Below are 19099 nucleotides of genomic sequence, written 5' to 3' on the forward strand. Positions count from 1 at the left end.
TGGGATGAGTTACAGTAATAGAGTCATATTGAACCATTTTGCGATAAATGGAGGAAGGGATGGAGCTCCACTGAATACATTTGGGATGAGTTGGAGAGATGATGCTCAGCTGAGTGTCCTAGGATTCAATTGCAGTAATGGAACTACATTGAACACATTTGGGGTGAGTTCCAGAGAATAAGCCCCACTAAACACTTTTTTTATGAGTCTATAAATTATACTCAATTAAATTTCCTAGTGATGAGTTGGGCTGATTGAACTGAACTGAGCTCTGTTTGGAATGGGTTGCAGTAATGGGACCCATTAAACAGATGGAGATGGAGCTCCACTGAATACCTTTAGAAGGAGTTGGAGTTATAATGTTACACCCCTGCAACAGTCTATTTTCACATGTTGCACCTGCATCGCTTAAATAGCAACAGCGTTTGTAAATATATCTACGCTGATGGGTGTGGTGGTCTGGAAGTGAGATGTGTTCAAGTACATTTCTGGTGTATTGCTATCTTGGCAAGGGAAAACACAGGTGTGCCACAGACAGAATACATCCTAGACAGATGTCAACAGTCAGATGTTTATTGCTAGTGTGGCAGTGAACTGTAACAAGCACAGATATAGATCAGGTTAAGATCAGGTATGATTGTACATTGAAACGCTATCATCAGGCCTGCTCTCTAGAGCTTAGATCGGGCCCAAAAAATTCAGCCCGACCCAGCCCGTGTCCGTGCAAGTTCTGCACGAGCTGGCCTGACCCGCGACATAAACTGTAATATCGAGCCCAAACCTGATTTAAACCAGACTTTTTTTTTAGTAAATAGAGCAATAAAACTGAGCTTTCTGTTCAGAATAGTTATTAACATTGCAACACTAAAGAAGCATAGACCTATTATTTAAGAAAAATGTTTATTAAGAACATTCTTACTTGTGCAACCTTTTTTTAAAATATAGTTTAATTTGTTATTTTGCTATATTGTGATTATTACACCATAGCTTTATATAAAAGAAAAAATAGCATTAAAAAACAGACGCCTACATCACAGACAAATTTCTTAGGCCCGAGGAAAGTGGTAGAAAATCTCAGCCCGAGTTCGGGTCAGGCTCGGGTAGAGAATCTAAACTCTATTGCACTCAGCCTGCTTTAGAAACTTTACTAGAGATTTAAGATAAAAACAAAGTCCTTTCACTGACAGTCCTAACAGAGACACATGACATAGGATATACTATAATTTACTGTTCCAGTAAAGCAGATAAATCAGTAATTAAATAAATCAAATAAGAGCCAGGAAATTGCTTAAATCTTAAATCTAATCGAGTCACAAACACACAAACTAACATATAATCAGAGTCAGATGCAGCTAATCCTCCTCTTCGTTTTGTGGCTTAAATCACAGGAAACAAAAGCCCGGAGGATAACGCCTTCAGACTGGAGCGTGGTATGTTATTTTCAGTTAATTATGGTTTTAAACATGCGGGTAAGACAAACAATTATTACCCAATCACATCCTGAGCTTGCGCCACACTCCACAGAGTTACTGTATATACTGTATACAGAGCAGAACAATAGTGGTTACAGTACAAAGCTTCTGGGAAACAAAAGCTTGACTCATTAAACACAGTAAACAATAGGAACAAAACACCACATTTTAAAGTCTATGTGATGATATAAGGAAATACACTGACTGAAGCACACTTCCTTTTCCCAAAAAAAAAGTTTGATGACGCAATACATTCTGGGGCTACTCATACAAGGAATTTTTTTTTGGTGTTGAATAAACTGCAACAAAGCAGATAACAATCTGCTCAATTATTTGAAACTTCCTTTACCAGTAATCAGACCTTGAAACAGTTCTTAGATGTGGTTTAATTGTTTTACATGAGATTCCACATTTCCTTCAGCCTCAGGGAAGATCAAATAAAGCATATTCCCCCGAATCTGTCCCCAGGAAATTACATGTATAAATGTGCACTAAAAATAGATTTAAAATACATTTTATTATTAAGCATAGTGTCTTGTACATTGACCTAATTGCAAAAGTAAGATTAAGATGTAATTTAAAAAATGAATAACAAACTACTCAGAACACTGAAAAAATAGCATGTGTTACCTGTCACCACTCTCTGACTATGAACTTTATCATGAAATATAATTATTAAAATCATTCAGAGATGTAATTTTTTTGCATTGTTGTGTGACTCCAAATCCCATCAATGCTTTAAAATTATTTTTTCATAATAAATCCATAATATTTAATGTAAAATACACATTTTAGTTGTGCCCCCGGGTTTCATTCAGTCCTGTTACTGTAACACATTACCTCATCTGAAACATCTGGAACATTTTACAAGTCAGACACCAAGACATCATCTGGTTCTTCTGAAGACCACTTTAAGTTCACTCATTTGTTTCCGCCATTTAGCAATTTTTTCATGTTTTTGCTCAATCTATGCTAAAAACTCTTTCCTGAGTGCCAGTAACAGGAGTGAGTTCCAGTAACAGCCAGGGGCGTCGCCTGGACTGGGCTTCTGGGGCTTTAGCCTCGAATAATTTTCCAGCAGCTCCGAAACATTTGGCTCAGCTCAGCTGTATTATTAATGAAGAGACAGGCCACTGACCGTGTCTGAATGAAAAATATCATAACGCTAATCACGTAGCCAGTACAAGAATAAAGTTCCGCCTTTCAGGAGAAACAGCCAATCAGCTCGCTGGTTTTGCGGAGCACGGTAGGCTAGAAGGTAAGCCCCCCAAAATCAGGATACTTATTGTATATATATATATATACATATATATATATTTATATATATGTATATATATGTATATATATATAATCATATTTGTACATATATATATATAGAAAGAGCCCCGGATCTTTAAATACCCAGGCAATGTCCCTGGTAACAGAGTGCCATTAACAGGAGTGATTTGTCATTTGATTTTTTTGTCATAAATATAAATTATTTGACCATTAATAAATAAAGATAAAGTTTTATAAAGATTAAATAAAGACTTATTTAAGAGAAATTCAAAGGAATTAGTGGAACTGCTTTTAAACATGCTTTTTAAATGTCACATGAGTTTTGCAACCATCTTTAGCTTAAAAATAAGTAAAGCTGCCTGAGTTTGATCAGTACATGTTTTAAATAAGTAAATACATGTGTTATTAGATTAAAAGTTTAAAAAGATACAAAAATAAGTTTAATTTGGAAGACCATTCGGTGGACCAATATGGCCCATGTTTTCTTTTATTCACTCATTGTGTCTTTATAGTTGACTGAAGAAAGATTAAACTTTTTGTTTGTGAAGTTTTAAATCTGAGGTTGTGAGTGGTCAGGTCAGGCTTTTAGCTGTAGCATTTAAACCAGCCGTGCTAAACACTTTGCTGGACAAATCTGCACTGAAGCTTTCATAAAGCTGCTTTGGAAAAACAGAAGCAATGGTGACAAATATTGATGTCTGGTTTTAATTTGAATAACAACCTGTTAATCTGTTTTATTTTCTGTTTGTGACATTTAAACCAATACTGACCTGGCAAATTAATCATTATTAATTAAAGATATAGCCAGTATTCAGTATCTACAATTAATTATTCAGTAGGCAACATGAAGTATCCAGTAACGACTATGAATTTGTTGACAACCATTTATTTATTTATTTATTTATTTATTGAGCATTTATTACATGTTTTTTTGTAATTCTGATTTTTATTAAGGGAATATTACAGGTACAGACCCTGCTCTGCACACTTCTACACACACAGATACAGTATAATATTATTATATATAACCAATATAATAGTTTACATACTCAAGGTCATGTCAAGTGGTTCCAAAACCACTTGTCAGTCCACTCTTTTAGTTCAGGGATCTTTGTACTCTTCCAGTTACACAATACTATCCGTGTGGCAGTTCTTCATCCAACTTTTATTAAGTTAAACACATTTTTCGTTACCCCAGGGTTTTTTGTTTGATCTCAGAGAAGGCAGAGGCGAGGTTGATATGGTAGTCCCAGCCATTCTCATACTAAATATTGAAATATTCTGTTGCAGGATTACTGTCTTCATCATTACATTTTTTTTTCTATGATACAGTGCCTATATTTGTTTTCCAAAAATCCCTAATAGCTTCACAATCATACTTTTTTTTACAATACCAATATAAAACATAAATGTCTGTAAATAATAAGTGTGTGATCTCTGTGGAGGAATTTAGGCCCACTCTTTTAGCAGAATTGTTTTATTTTAGCCACATTGAGCATAAACGTCCTGTTTTAATATCTTGCCACAGCATCTTAATCAGACTTTAACTAGGCCCTTCATTTTGTTCTTTTTTTGAGTCATTCAGAGGTGGACCTGCTGGTATGCTTTGAGTCATTGTCCTGCTGCAGAACCCAAGTACACCTGAGCTTAAAGTCACAATCTCAAGACTGGATATTCTCCTTTAGGATTTTCTAGTAAAGGGCAGAATTCATGGTTCTATCAAGAACAGCAAGTTGTCCAGGCCCTGAAGCAGCAAAGCAGCTCCAGACCATCACACTACCACCACCATGTTTGATGTTCAGTATGATGTTCTTTTTCTGAAATGTTTTGTTGATTGTATGCCATATATAACAGGACACACATATTCTAAAACGTTACACATTTTGTCTCATCAGCCAATATAATGATCCTGTGGATCATCAAGATGTTTTAGGCAATGGTGAGATGGGCCTTTGTGTTCTTTTTCGTCAGCAGTGATTTTTGCTTTGGAACTTTTGTATGGATTCCGTTTTTGCCCAGTTTCTTTCTTATTATTGAATCATTAACACTGACGTTAGCTGAGGTGTGTATGGCCTGCAGTTCTTTAGATGTAGTTCTGGGGTCTTTTAGGACCTCCTGGATGAGTTGCTCATGCCCTTTTGGAGTAATTGTTGTAGGCTGGTCCCTCCTGGGAAGGTTCACCAGTGTTCCAAGTTATCTACATTTGTGAATAATAGCTCTCACTATGGTTCTCTGGAGTCCCAAAACTTTAGATATGACTTTGTAACCTTTTTCTTACTGATAGATGTCGGTGACTTAGTTTTCTCACCTGTTTTTGAATTCCTTCAGAACAGGGCATAATGAGTTGCATTTTGAGATTAATTAGCTTTTTTTCCTTTGATAAAAAAAAAAACAGTTACATGTCACATAGGGCCAGGTTGATTTGGATTGCTTTGTCCCATTAATAAATGAAATCATCATTTAAAACTTCTATTTGTATTTACTTAGGTTATCTTTGTCTGATAATATAGTTTGTTTGATACTCTGATAAAATATAAATATGACAAAAAGCAAAAATTAAAGTCAAATACTTTTTCACGGCACTGTATATTGTTTTATATAACAGTGACTTTGAAAGATTCAGTAATAGAACAACATTCTCAAAAATAAAGTCTTCACAAAGGGGTTGTAAGGATAATAATAAAAAATCACTTATGATTACTTATAAAAAAGATCTGTACTATAAAGATTTAAAGAATGCAATCTTAAAGCTTTGTTACAGTTCAAGGGCTCATTCTGTACCAACAAACAAACAAAACAAAGTCCATTAAAAGAGACGTCCTCATTTCATCAGACATCCTGAACTCCAAGTAACTTCTATTGTTTGGTTCTTAAGTCCTGCTTCATCTACAGTCTCGGTATAAGTCTCTCAGGTCGTCTGGTCATATCTGAACAGCACAGTCTGTACAGCAGCTCAGACCAGCCATGCTAAAACCTGTCTCCTCATATCTGTATCATAATTACCGCATGTCTGACGGAGCCTTAATGACCGCTGGGGCAGTCGGAGCGTGATCCCCCTCTGCTGTGTCTCCACACTCACTAAAACCTGCCCGGGGTCACGTGAGACTCCAGCAGGAGATTTGTCCCTTTTCCCATTGGCCCTCGCTGAGTCACTTTCTGGCACTTTGCTAGTGACGCCCATTCCCATAATGCCCCACCAGCTCACCCTGCTGAGACTCATCAGAGGGTCTGAATTACAATCAGAAGCTCATGCAGGTCTCAGTGGGGATTTTTTTTATGTTTGTAATTGTGAGACATGTGCTTTGAAGTTTAATGAGAATGTCCATCACCTGAATGGGCTCTGATTGGCCCATATCAGTATTTGCACATGTGTGACCCCGCCTACTCTCACCGTGTGCAACGTGTCCTGAAGTTTCAGGTAGAAAGAATTTATCGCCACCACTGAAACTTCCTCTACTGCCATTCAAACATTAAACCGTTTCATAGATTTTATCTAATCAGTTTTAATGTAATGCCACCTTTCCCTTCAGCTTGACTGAAATAAGGCATTATTTATTTTTCACTCCCACATTGTGCTGTTACAGATGACTGATCTCAGGTCAGGCCACTAGCTGTGGCATTTAAACACCTCGCTGGACAAAGCTGGACTGAAGCTTTTATAAAGCTGCTTTAGAAAAACAGCAGCACTGTTGACAAATATTGATGTTTTTTAAGGTGGTCTATTTTTGCATTTAACTCTATCTATTAATGTGTAATGTCTATCAATTTATTCAGGAACCTGTGAATTATTTAGTACTTACTATAAATGTATTCAGCTGGCTCTACTTTCAATAATATCCAAACTGGTTAATGGTCTTGTGGTTAACCCTGTATCATCCACTGTCCTCAAGATGTATTATCCTACATCCAGTATGAATTATTCAGGAACTACTATACATTATTAAGTAACTACTTTAAATATTCAGTATATACTATCAATGATTTAGTATCTAGTATTAATTATTCACTATGAATTAATATGCACCATGAACTATACATTATATACTATGAATCATTCAGTATCTACTATAAAGTATTTAGGAATGAGTATAAATTAGTTGGTATCTAGTGTGAATAATTCAATATCTACTATGAAGTATAAGGTAGCAAGTAACACGATATTTCGTACCTACTGTGAATTACTCATTAACTAAATTTTTTTTAATAGCTACTATGAATTATTAAGTATCTATCAATAATTATACAGTATGCACTATCAATTATTCCACATCGTCCATGAATTAACTAACTACTATGCATTATTCAGTAATTACTATGATTTATTTAGAGTCTACTTTCAAGTATTAAGTATTTACCATGATCTATTTAGAGTCTACTTTCAATTATCCAATATGTCCTTTAATTATTCCATTTTTTTATTAATTATACAGTTTCCACTATCAATTATTCAGCATCTACTATAAATTATTTAGTAACTACTATCAATTGTACAGTATTTACTATGATCTATTTAGAGTCTACTATGAATTATTCAGTATGTCCTTCAATTGTTCAGTATCTATTATGAATTATACAGTTTCCACTATCAATTATTTGGCACCTAATATAAATTGTTTAGTAACTACTACTAATTGTTCAGTCTATTATAAATTATTCAGTATTTACTTTTACTATTCAGTATCTATCATTAATTATACAGATTCCACTATAAATTATTCAGCATTCACTATAAATTATTCAGTATTTACTTTAATTATTCAGTATCTAGCATTAATTACACAGATTCCTCTATCAATTATTCAACTATCTACTATAACGTTTTCAGTATTCCGTTTTATTTTTTTAGTATCTATCATTTATTATACAGTGTCAATGAACTATCAATTATTATGCAATTATTTTGAATTATTTAGTAACTGCTACAAACTGTTCAGTACTCTGTAAACTATGTGTTGCAATTTCCTTCACTGTCCAATGTCCAAATTTACTGATTAAATGTGCCTCTTATTCCACTTTAATACAATATATTACATTAACACAAACAAGTGCAGCCAAAAATAAGAACACTGAAAAACAAATAGTTTTTAATTGATGTGGAAATAATGTATGAGTTTAATTTAATTTTGTAAACTCACTTTATTACGCTAAGCCTTAAACTTAAACACACCGTTTCTAACCCTATTCCTAAATCTCGTTCTGGTCCTAATCATAACCTGGACATTGCTGAGCACCATCACAACTAGAAGTTCAATTAGAATTTCTTATATATTCATTTAAATAAACTGTATGTATGCAAATCTTTAGTCATTTGTCTATTTTGTCTATTTTTGCACCTACAAGACTGTCTCAGGCACAAGTTAACTTACAGATAATCATATTAAAATTCCAGTCAATCAGGATTCTTGGAAATGTTCTGGAGATGCAAAAGTGGTACATTATGTAAACTGCACCAGATATTTTAGCAGAAGGAGAAAGAACACAAGTCTCCTGCATTCCTGAAAGGTTTTTTAGGCCAGCATACTGTGCTTAGATTGCGTAACTGATCCTGGAACAGCTGTAGTAAACAAAGGCAGTGAAAGTTTCAGTACACAGACAGAACATTGCATTTACAACCTGGTGTCTTTTTTATTTCTCATTTAGACCCATTACCTTCTTTGCTGTGAACAGTAACTCAGTGACGTAAGGGGTGCGTTTTTTCTTTCATTAGAGCTGAGCACCAAAACATCCTGTCCCTTAAGGAAGTGTGGAAAAAGAACATTTCGAAAGTTACTCCTTTTCCATCCGGTCTTTAACCCTCTAGAGTACAGAACAATCTTCACCTCGACTGATGAATTCAACCAACTTCTGTCGCGAGGTCAACTAAAGGGTATTACTGCCCAAGAACAAGTAACCAGCAATAAAAATGGTTTTAAAAGTAAAAGTTTCCTTATTAACTTTTAGATATTCTTTAATTTGAAACCGTGAAGTAACTACTTAAGGTTTCCTGAAGGTTCCTTCAAGCACTTTAACCCCTGAACAGGCCAGCACTTTTGTCAATTTTCTGACTGATATTAGACACCTAAATCTAGAGGATTTCCCTCTAAGCATTACATAAACAGGCTTCATGCTGGATAAGAAACATTACTAAAAAATCCAAATAGTAAAATATTGAGGTAAATCTGCAACTATCAAATTGGCACTTTCCATTATTTTTTTAAATGCAAATTAAACATGTTATGTCCTCCTAATCTTTTGTTTCATTACAGTTCTCTAGTTTTTATGTCTATTTTGGGATTGATACCTCTTACTGGTCTGAATTATTGATTGGAGTAAAGAGCGAACAGTCAGCTTTTCCAAGTGTTCTGTAGAAGTCTCCAATATTATCAAAGTTTTCAGATATAAATAACTTATTTTACTGCAGTGAAAACGTCTTTTGTATCACCTACACTTGTAGCCTGTATACACGCCTTAAGAGGCTCTCATCCAAAGGTCTGTGCATCCCTTGTTAAACCATTTTGTTGTAAGTTAAGTAGATAAAGTGCAGTGAAATGCAGTTTAACAGGAAACATTCATTTAATATTATAAAGCATGCATAACAACAGTGATAAAAGGGGCCACCTTATAAAAGTTTAGACACTGCTTTAGATTTGATCTCTCTGATAACTTTAACTAACATTCCAGACCTTTATTGAACAAAATCGGTTTGAATTTTAATAGCACTTTTTTACCGCAGATGTTGCAAATGACAGCATTCCAGCCAGTAAGACAAGAAATAAACAAAAAATATATGATGAAATCCCTCTGTAGCTGTAAGGTAAACCCGACAAACTTCTACCAGACAGGTGGGAGGGTTGGCAGTCATTACCTCAAAAAAAGGTAAAGAGATGGACGGAGTATGTGAACGGATTAACAGAGTGTGGCTAATGAAGCCGGCAGGTCTAGTTATAACAGTCTAAATAAAAGGTAACATAGACACGAGAGAGCCTCACTGTGGTAGTGTGAGGACAAGTGGTCAGGAGGTTACCAGAGAGAGGTGATGCAGAGACGTAAAAACAGTCTGGAACCAGGTAGTATCCCTTTCAAAGTGTTTATTGTGACAAACGAAGCACCCAAAACCAAAAACAAAACGAAATGTACAATATTTACACACTATTTACACACTGTCCACTGGTAGGAGTTAAAGGTGGATTGGCAGCTACCACCAAAATGCTAAATGACCAGCTCAATAAAACTCCCGTCGGCATACCAGCCACGCTTAACTAGTGTGTGTCCCCCCAATAGTGTACCCGCCTGCCCTTAAATACTTTTAGCCCACCTCCGGCTAAACCAACAAGCAATTAACTAGTGGGCAGGTGGGTAAGACAACTATACATGATAGTTATTATACAATATTAACATATTTACAGATGATAAGACAAGCATGCATACATTTGGACGTCCAGGTAAGTATTGATAATTATTTTACAATGTTAATGCATTATTTTGTATGTTTTATTTTACACAGGTACCCCCAGGCTCCCCTGCCCCAGAACACCCCTTGGTCTCTACCCAGTCCATAAGGACCCGGGTGGCTCTCGCGCCGCCATTTTTACAGGATTCAGGTAAGTACTGTGTTTGTTATATGAATGTCTGTGTAGGGTTCTTGGTAGATGGTGATGTGTTCAGGGGCCTGACTAACTAAGTTATGTTATATGAATGTCTGTGTAGGGTTCTTGGTAGATGGTGATGTGTTCAGGGGCCTGACTAACTAAGTTATGTTATATGAATGTCTGTGTAGGGTTCTTGGTAGATGGTGATGTGTTCAGGGGCCTGACTAACTAACTCACTAAGACCCAGAAGGTAACATAGACACTAAAGATTCTGCTTTTGTGTCATAGCTCTACAAATTAAAATTTGTATTTACTTTTGATTAAAACATGGTATCAAGGAGGGTGTCTGAGATAGCTTAACACTGACTTGCCATGATAGATTTTAAATTTTGTATGATTCCATCATATTAGATACTAGCTAGTCTGTACCTTAAGATGGAAGATTTACACAAAAACAGGAATGTAGACATTTAAATGACATGATATTACAATTCTGTCTAATATAATAGAAAAACATGAACTAACAGGTTTGAAGAATCAGTCTGCAAATTTTTTGAAAGGTCTCCTTCCGCTAAAATCTATTTTTCTTGTTCTTTATTACATACTATAGGTCTCTCTGAGTTGTATGTGGTGGTTATCCCCGTGGCTGCGGAGGGCAGTTATCTGCACAGCCACTAGCTTCGTTGAGAGTATGACGTTTAGCAGGTTTTTAAGGGTCAACTTTACCCAGAACTCAGTGCTATATTTTTATAACTAAGGCTGTATCTCTGATAACATTTTGCCCTTTGAGTTATAGAGCTGTAAAATTAACTGTGGTTGAGTGGGGAGAGTAATTACATCCAACAAACCTACCAGACCATTTTTTTTTTTTTTAAGAATGAAAAATTTACACATTGCATGGATGATTGTGGCAGGACACTAATTACATTAATTAGAATATCGGAAATCACCAACTCCCAACTCAGCAATTCCACTTTTTTTTATCAATTAAAAAAAGTCTTAGTGACTGTTGCTTAGGTCAAGGTTAAAGACATGTGCTCGGAATCTTTCGAAAGTCAGTCTCCTTTCACCTGTTATCGTCAGCTCACCTGATTGGGGCACGGCAGGCCGTGCTGTGTCACGGTATAGCGTGCAGTGTTGCAGTGTGCTAAAGCTATTAGACGGGGTTATGACTCCCAGGAATAACCCGGATTTACGCTGCGAGTACAAATGGAGGAAGAGCAGGAGGAGGAGGAAGAGGAGGAGCCTGCAGGCCCCACAGAGAGATGAATGAGTTCGAAAGGAAGGGAAGGGAGGGGAGTGGAAAGATGCAGGTATGAAAGGATTGGAAGTAAGGAAGGATTAAGGGAGTTACACACACGGTCCCTCCGCACCTGAAAGCCGGCCGCAGAACATCCAGGCTGAGTCACTGTCATCATCCAGCCAGCAGAGAAAGCAATGTACAGCATTGTACAGCGATGTTCCCAACAGAGTGACTAAACCTGCATGGAGATGACACTGCAAATACGAACAGCCTCCATGACGCCACTGTTCAGCTCCGCCGATCCCACACTGTTGTGCTCCACACATTAGCGGTGTTATGTACACACCGAAAAATCAACCAATTATTAGATGCGGGCGTCAGGAATTCACTAACTGGGTCATAACGCCACAAACAAAAACAAGAAATGCGTGAGAATTCTAGTATTTTCCACATAACAACACATAATAATGTTATAAATAGACCATCAACTGCATTCATTCATGCACATTTAGCAAAAAGACATGACTATGACACAATGACCATAATATGCACATGATGGACATCTATTTTAACATGCAATTTTTGAGTACTAAGATCACAGTGTCACTACTGGGGTCATAGAGTACATATATAACAGTATAACACTATAACAGTGCAACACATTCATAATCACTGTAATTATGCTTAATGACAAGTCACTGCTCATATGCTTGCCAGCCTTTTTGCCAAGTGTTTCTTTCTCATTCTATAAATATATCATTACTTAACCTACAAATAGTCCACTTCACTTAGGTCTCATGGAAAAGAAAACACGACAAAATACAAAATTCTCTGTTCAAAATGTAGATTTCTTTTTTTTACAGCTTCCCACCTTTTATATTATTCTATACAGTACTTCTAAACTACTTTTAAGTGTGATACGTTTAAAAGAGATACTTATTTTGAATGGTGATTTTTTTTTTTTGCTTCTGAACACTGATTTTAGATATTTGTATTGTGATTCCTAACTTTTACACAGTGATCCAATTTCTTGCTTCTAGACAGTGATTTTAGACTTTACACAGTGATACTATCTTTTTAATGGTGATGTTTCTGCATTTGAACACTGATTTTAGATATTTGCATTGTGATTCATAACTTTTGAACAGTGAGACAATTTTTTGATCGTGATTTCCTGTGTCTAAAAGTGATTTCAGACTTTTAAACATTGATTAAACATTTGTATTGGAAATGCACATCAAGTTCATGGCCTGATTTTGTTCATATTGTATCCATATTGTACTGATTGTGAAATCTTTAAACATTCTCTAGTGGGTTATACACCTTATACACATTACATATTATTGCATATATAATTAAACATGATGGAAACATAATCATTACTTCAGACTCTTTCTATTCATTTGATCTGTCAGTACACTGATCAAAGTGTGAATGACTGCTTTTCCTAGTCTGTACTCATAATACATTGATTGTGGAATCTTCACACATTTTTCTTTGTGTTTCTAGAGCATTATTGCTAATATTAACCATCATTAGACACTGATTAGAACATTCACCAAGACGTCACAAAGCAGTAAATCATTTCATAAACTGTAAAAAAGAGAAATGTTCTCAATTTTCCGGTCTTTTCACAATTTCTTTTACACTTTTTAACAAACAGTTAATTATTTATTTCAAGTCAAGTCTGAATGTGAAGAATGTGAGTAATGAGAGTCAACTGTTTAGTGTCATTTTTAGCTGCAGGTGTCAGAGGAAGTACAAAGAAACAGGCGAACATACCAGGCAGAATATGATGCTGGCTAAACAATGTCAACAGCATGCTTGCCAACCTGATGTTTCTTGCAGCTGCAGAAAATGACCAATGGCTAAACCCCACATAAAACATTAGAAATGAAGACCGATGGGCGCCGAGTGGTCCAGGGGTCTAAAGGGCTGCCACTATGAGCGTGAGGTTGCAGGTTCTAACCCCCCCCCCCCGCTCATGCAGCTTTGCCATCAAGCTGCCGGCGCTCAGAGGGAGCAAAATTGGCCCTGCTCCCTATATGTGGGTAGATGGCGTCCTCTCCCAACATCACTCCTAGGGTAATGTCTGCAGCACAGGGCGTCTGTGAGCTGATGTATCGGAACCGTGCCACTGTGCTTTCCTCCAAGCGCGCTGGCTGCTCGGTAATGCTGCATCAGCAGCAGCTCGAAAAGAAGCGGTGGCTGATTTCACATGTATCGGAGGAAGCATGTGTTAGTCTTCACCCTCCTGGTGTGTTGGGGCATTACTAGTGATAGGGGGAGTCCTAATAAGTAGGTTGGCCATGTAAATTGAGGAGAAAATGGGAAAAATTAGAAATAAAATTAAGGTTGACAGGCCGAAGTTTCACAAGTCTCAGGTTAAAGTCCAGCTGTGAGTCGATTGAGGCTGGGAAATTCACAACTTTGTTTCTCTTTCTTAGCCTTTTTTGTTTCAGACAAAGTGAGTGTGTCTTGGACGCATTAACACATTGCACTTTTAAGTGCAGCAACCTGGAAGAGTACAGAACACAAATATTTGTGTTTGAATGAAAAACATTAACTAATTTTGAATTTGGTGGCAGTGCTGCATCTCAAAAATGCTGTGACAAAGAAACAAAAGGCTGGAAAACTAAGCGATACTAACAAAAAACACCTGGAGGTGCAAATTGCAACTAACTCATATGACTAGGTGTAAAAAGAACCTTAAAGAGGGGTTCTCGGAAGCACAGATTTCTGAAAAGTGCTTCTCAGGGTAAAATTGCAAAGACTTTATATATTCCACCATCTACAGAAAGTATAATATCATCAGAATATTTAGAGAATCTGGAGAAATTCCTGTGAGAAAGGGATAAGGCTGATGAGTATTGGATGTTGGTGATCTTTAGGCCCTCAGGCGGCACTCTCATTAAAAACAGGTATGATTCTTTACTGGAAATCACTGCATGGACTCTTGAACACTTTCAGAAATCTCTGTCTGTAAACACAGTTCCCAATGCAATAAAAATGCAGGTTAAAGTAGCATTATGCAAAGAATAAGCTGTTTTGGAAAATTTCTAAATTGTGTTCAAACACAAACCGCAGTGATTTTCTTACTGGGTCACTCACGCTCCATTTATAAACGTCACTGTACTTCCTGGGTCAAAACTAATTTAAAAAGGACTGAGACAAAAAAAATAAAAATCAATGAAAGCACAGTACAGTATGCCCCAGTATATCCAGACAAAAATCTTCCAGGAAAGGACTTATTTATTTCAACAAGACAATACTAAGTCACACACTGTATCTCTCACAACAGTATGATTACTCAGGAGGAGAGTCTGGGTGCTAAACTGTTCTGTCTGCAGATCTTTCACCAATGGAAAATATGTTGTGCATCTTTAAATAGAAAATCCATTTCTTTTCCAATACTCATTCTCACTTTGTCTCACTTTTAACATCTGCTATGTTTTCTATATTCTGTTGCCAGTAAAATATGGTGAAATTGTAAGATTTGCAAATCACTGTATTACATTTTTATTCACATTTATTTATGGTTATACTGTGTCCCAACTTTTAACTTTTTTGGACTTAAGGTCGTAGGTTCGCCTGCAATGCACTGGGCACAGAACTTGATTTGTTTCCCGATAAATCTTGACTTACATTTCATTTTATGATGGTGACATCTCTAACTGCCCTCCTTTGGGATGCTTTCTACAGAGATATGAAGAAATCATCTATTATTAGACACTGGAAGCAAGTTGAGGATCCCTAAGGCACTGTATGATAGAGTGCACAACTCAGAAGCCAGAAAAAAAACTCTTGTTTTATAATAATTTCACCAGGTAATCCACTGTGTGCAGAGTGCATTTCTCACTCTGAAATATCTTTACGTTCTGATTTGCATTTAAATGAATGCTGATTTGCTACTCTCAAAATAAATGATTATATTTTTGATTCTTTATTTTTTACTGATTTCAATTGTCTACTCTGGTGAAAGGTGTGCTAAGCACAGCTTTGTTTCTCTAAGCCGGGACTCATGTTCCTCTGATTGGGAAATCTCTAGATCTCCTCCTTTGTGTTCAAACGCGAGCCGCAGTGATATTCTTACTGGGTCACTCACCCTCCGTGTTTGTGTATCATCCAGGGTCATGGGAACTGGCTGGAGTAAGAGGGAGGCAAAAAAAAATCCTGCAACGGTCAGAGGATGGTCAGATTACACACAACAAGGCCAGCAATCAAATTAGGAGCTGAACAGCTGTGACAGCACCAAAATAGTGTAAACAGGGAGAGAACTAAATAAAAGCTCATGTTGAATTTATCACGTTGAAGTATTAGACCATACTGTGTGACTACCTTATATAATGTAGACATTTTTCCATTAAAATTGCAGCTTTAAAATGCAAAAATGCACTTTGATGCTAGACTGACTTCTCATAAGGAGAATGGCATCTCTGACAGAGTGCTGCTCCTGCACTATTTAATTTTGGTGCAGCAGCTATGAGACCTCTCAAATAAACTGTATGATCCCCCTGCCAAAAAATGCTTGCTTAAGACCAGAAGGTTCCAGAAGGTCTGAGCAAGTCTGAAATGGCCAAGCTAGTTGGAAATCTGATCCTCCATACCTGGGCCATACTTCCTTTGAACAACTTTTTTGTCATCAAGCAGAAATTCTCTCATAAAATGAAAGCTCCACCAGGACATAAGGACAAACCACACTCAACAGGATTAACTGTGGATGCAAGAGGAAGCTGTCTGAAAGGGATGTTCGGGTGCTATCCAGATTGTATCCAAAAAACATAAACCCACGGCTGCCCAAAACCACGGCAGAATTCCTGTTTTCACCAGAACTGTCCGTCACCACAATAAATTACTGTGGTCTAAAACCAGGTGTTTTAGTTTCATTATCTATTGTGTTGTTATATTTATATTTTCTGTATGTGATATATCAAAACTCATACATATTGATTAAGTTAAAGTTAGAAAGACTCTTATCCACCCTCCACCTTAAGCTTGTGAGGGTAAATAATACTCCTCCAGCAGAACCACTACAGCAAAATTAAACCCACACATGAAGAACATAAAGGGCCATATTTTTGTGTTCTAGAGCACACCAGGCAATTGCATATCGTGCCTCAAAACATGCATGTACTAATTCTCTTAATTAATCATGGGTGCTTATTGGGCATAACATGAAATAAAGGAATTAGTGTGCCAGTTGTCATTCCCTTTAAAAGGCAGGTGCACTCTGACAGTGTTTGTATCTTAACAATGTTTGCGCCGTGAAGGTACACCAGCAGCTCATTTAAGGAAACAGCAATGTTATTTAATTCTTTATTTAATTTATTGTTGAGTTAAAAGTTGGGTTTGCACTCTGCAAAGCATCCGTGTGTGTGTGTGTGTGTTTAACAAGCGGGGGTGTACGGGCAGCACCTATAGGAATGGATTCTGATGACTGGCTGTTGTCTAGGTTCATTTCAGTCAGTGGCGCACCTGTATTTTCTGCCACCAAAAAACAGCTACACGCCAGAAATGTACCTGAACATACCTTGTTGGTCATGCTGGTCAATTTGAATGGTCAAGTGTCATCATATTTACTATTAAGTTTGGTCAGGTTGATCATGCTTTACGATCAGGTTAACAATAAAGCTCACACTCAAAATCATACCTTATACTTTGCACAATGCACCCATCATGCCTAGTGTCTACTGTACAAGTCTGTGGAGGCAGTGCTATGATCTGGAGTTGCTGCAGTTGGTCAGGTCTAGGTTCAACAACGTTATGTGTCCAATAAAAGAGGTTGGGTTATTCCAAATGAAGGATTCATAGTGGCTCAGATTGTGAAAGAGTGGTTCAGGAAGCATGAGATCACCATTTTCACACATGGATTGGTCACCACAGAATCCAGACCTTAACCCCATTGAGAATCTTTGCCATCATTAATACAAGATCTTTGGGAAATATTCATGCAACTCTAGACAGAAATAAACCTTGTGACATTGCAGAGGCTTGTGGAAACGACGCCACAGTGAATGCCTGCTGTAATCAAAGCTAATGGTGGTCCACCAAATTTTAGAGTGACCTTTTTTTGGTCAGGCAGTGTACTTTCTAACTTTAACTTAATCAAAATGTATGAGTCTTTGATACATCACATACAGAAAATATAAATATGACAACACAATTGGACAATGAAACTGAAACACCTGGTTTTAGACCACAATAATTTATTGTCCTGACAGACAGTTCTGGCGGAAACAGGAGAGTTGAGGTGCACATTGAATTCTGCCGTGATTTGAGCAGCCGTGGTGTTATGTTTTTTGGATACAATCCGGGTTAGCACCTGAACATGCCTTCCAGACAGCTTCCTCTTACAGCGTCCACAGTTAATCCTGTTGGATGTGGTTCGTCCTTATTGGTGTTATGCTGACATTAGCCTGGATACCGTGGCTCTTGATACATCACAAAGACTTGCTGTCTTGGTCACAGATGCGCCAGCAAGACGTTCACCAACAATTTGTCCTATTTTGAACTCTGGTATGTCACCCATAATGTTGTGGGCATTGTCTGTGCTCTTACCCTGCTAATTGAACCTTCACACTCTGCTCTTACTGGTGCAATGTGCAATTAATGAAGTTTGGCCACCAGGCTGGTTTAATTAAGCCATGAAACCTCCCACACTAAAATGACAGGTGTTTCAATTTTCATTGTCCAACCTCTGTGAGGTGTCATGATAGACACAGAAAAAATGACATTAAATTCCAAAAATTACGCTATGAATATATATGACAAACTGGCAGTAACAGGCAGGAAAATGATAGTAAACAGAACGGAAATAAAAAAAAGATGTATAAGATGATGTGCTGTTTTAAAAGCATCTCAACAGGATTTAATCTGCTTAATCTAAATACAATCAGATACAACCTGAACACCACAATTATACGTATACACACTATTATAAGTTGTAAACATGGTGTAACTTTATACCAGGAATGTGGAGCTAAATGGGAGTCAGAAAGTGTCCAGTAAGTGTGTGAGTGTGTACGGTTGTCTGGGTAAAGCTCTGGAGAATTGCGTTCTACATAATTTGTTGTGATTAGGTAAATCATGTGGGTCCTGCTGTGGTCTCCCAGGCCTGGAACTGAGAGCCTTTGTTTTTCAGGGTAAATTCTGTGCAAAGGGGATTATTTGTGTTCCGAAACAAGCCGCTAGTCTGCGTCGGGCCTTCATTACTGCAGATTATTACTGCAATAACATCTAATTACACCTCTGGCTCCCGTATTTCGTAACGGGTTTTGTTTTGTTGTGACGCAGGCGGCACTGCTGTTCCACCGGACACTGTGGGCATTCATCAGTGGCTTTACACTGAGGTCAGTGTAGCTTATGTACACTATGTGCTCCACAACGCCCTCAATCAGAATCCAAATTACTACACGAAATAGCAGCCTTGTAAAACTTTACTGGTTGCAATGCACAGTTAGAACAGCTCAAATGCTGTACATAGTTTAATATAAGTTTATAATCATGCATGATGTTTTCTGTAGTTAATAAGAATGTGA

This window comes from Astyanax mexicanus, chromosome 3 (assembly GCF_023375975.1).
Source record: "Astyanax mexicanus isolate ESR-SI-001 chromosome 3, AstMex3_surface, whole genome shotgun sequence".
Taxonomy (NCBI): domain Eukaryota; kingdom Metazoa; phylum Chordata; class Actinopteri; order Characiformes; family Acestrorhamphidae; genus Astyanax; species Astyanax mexicanus.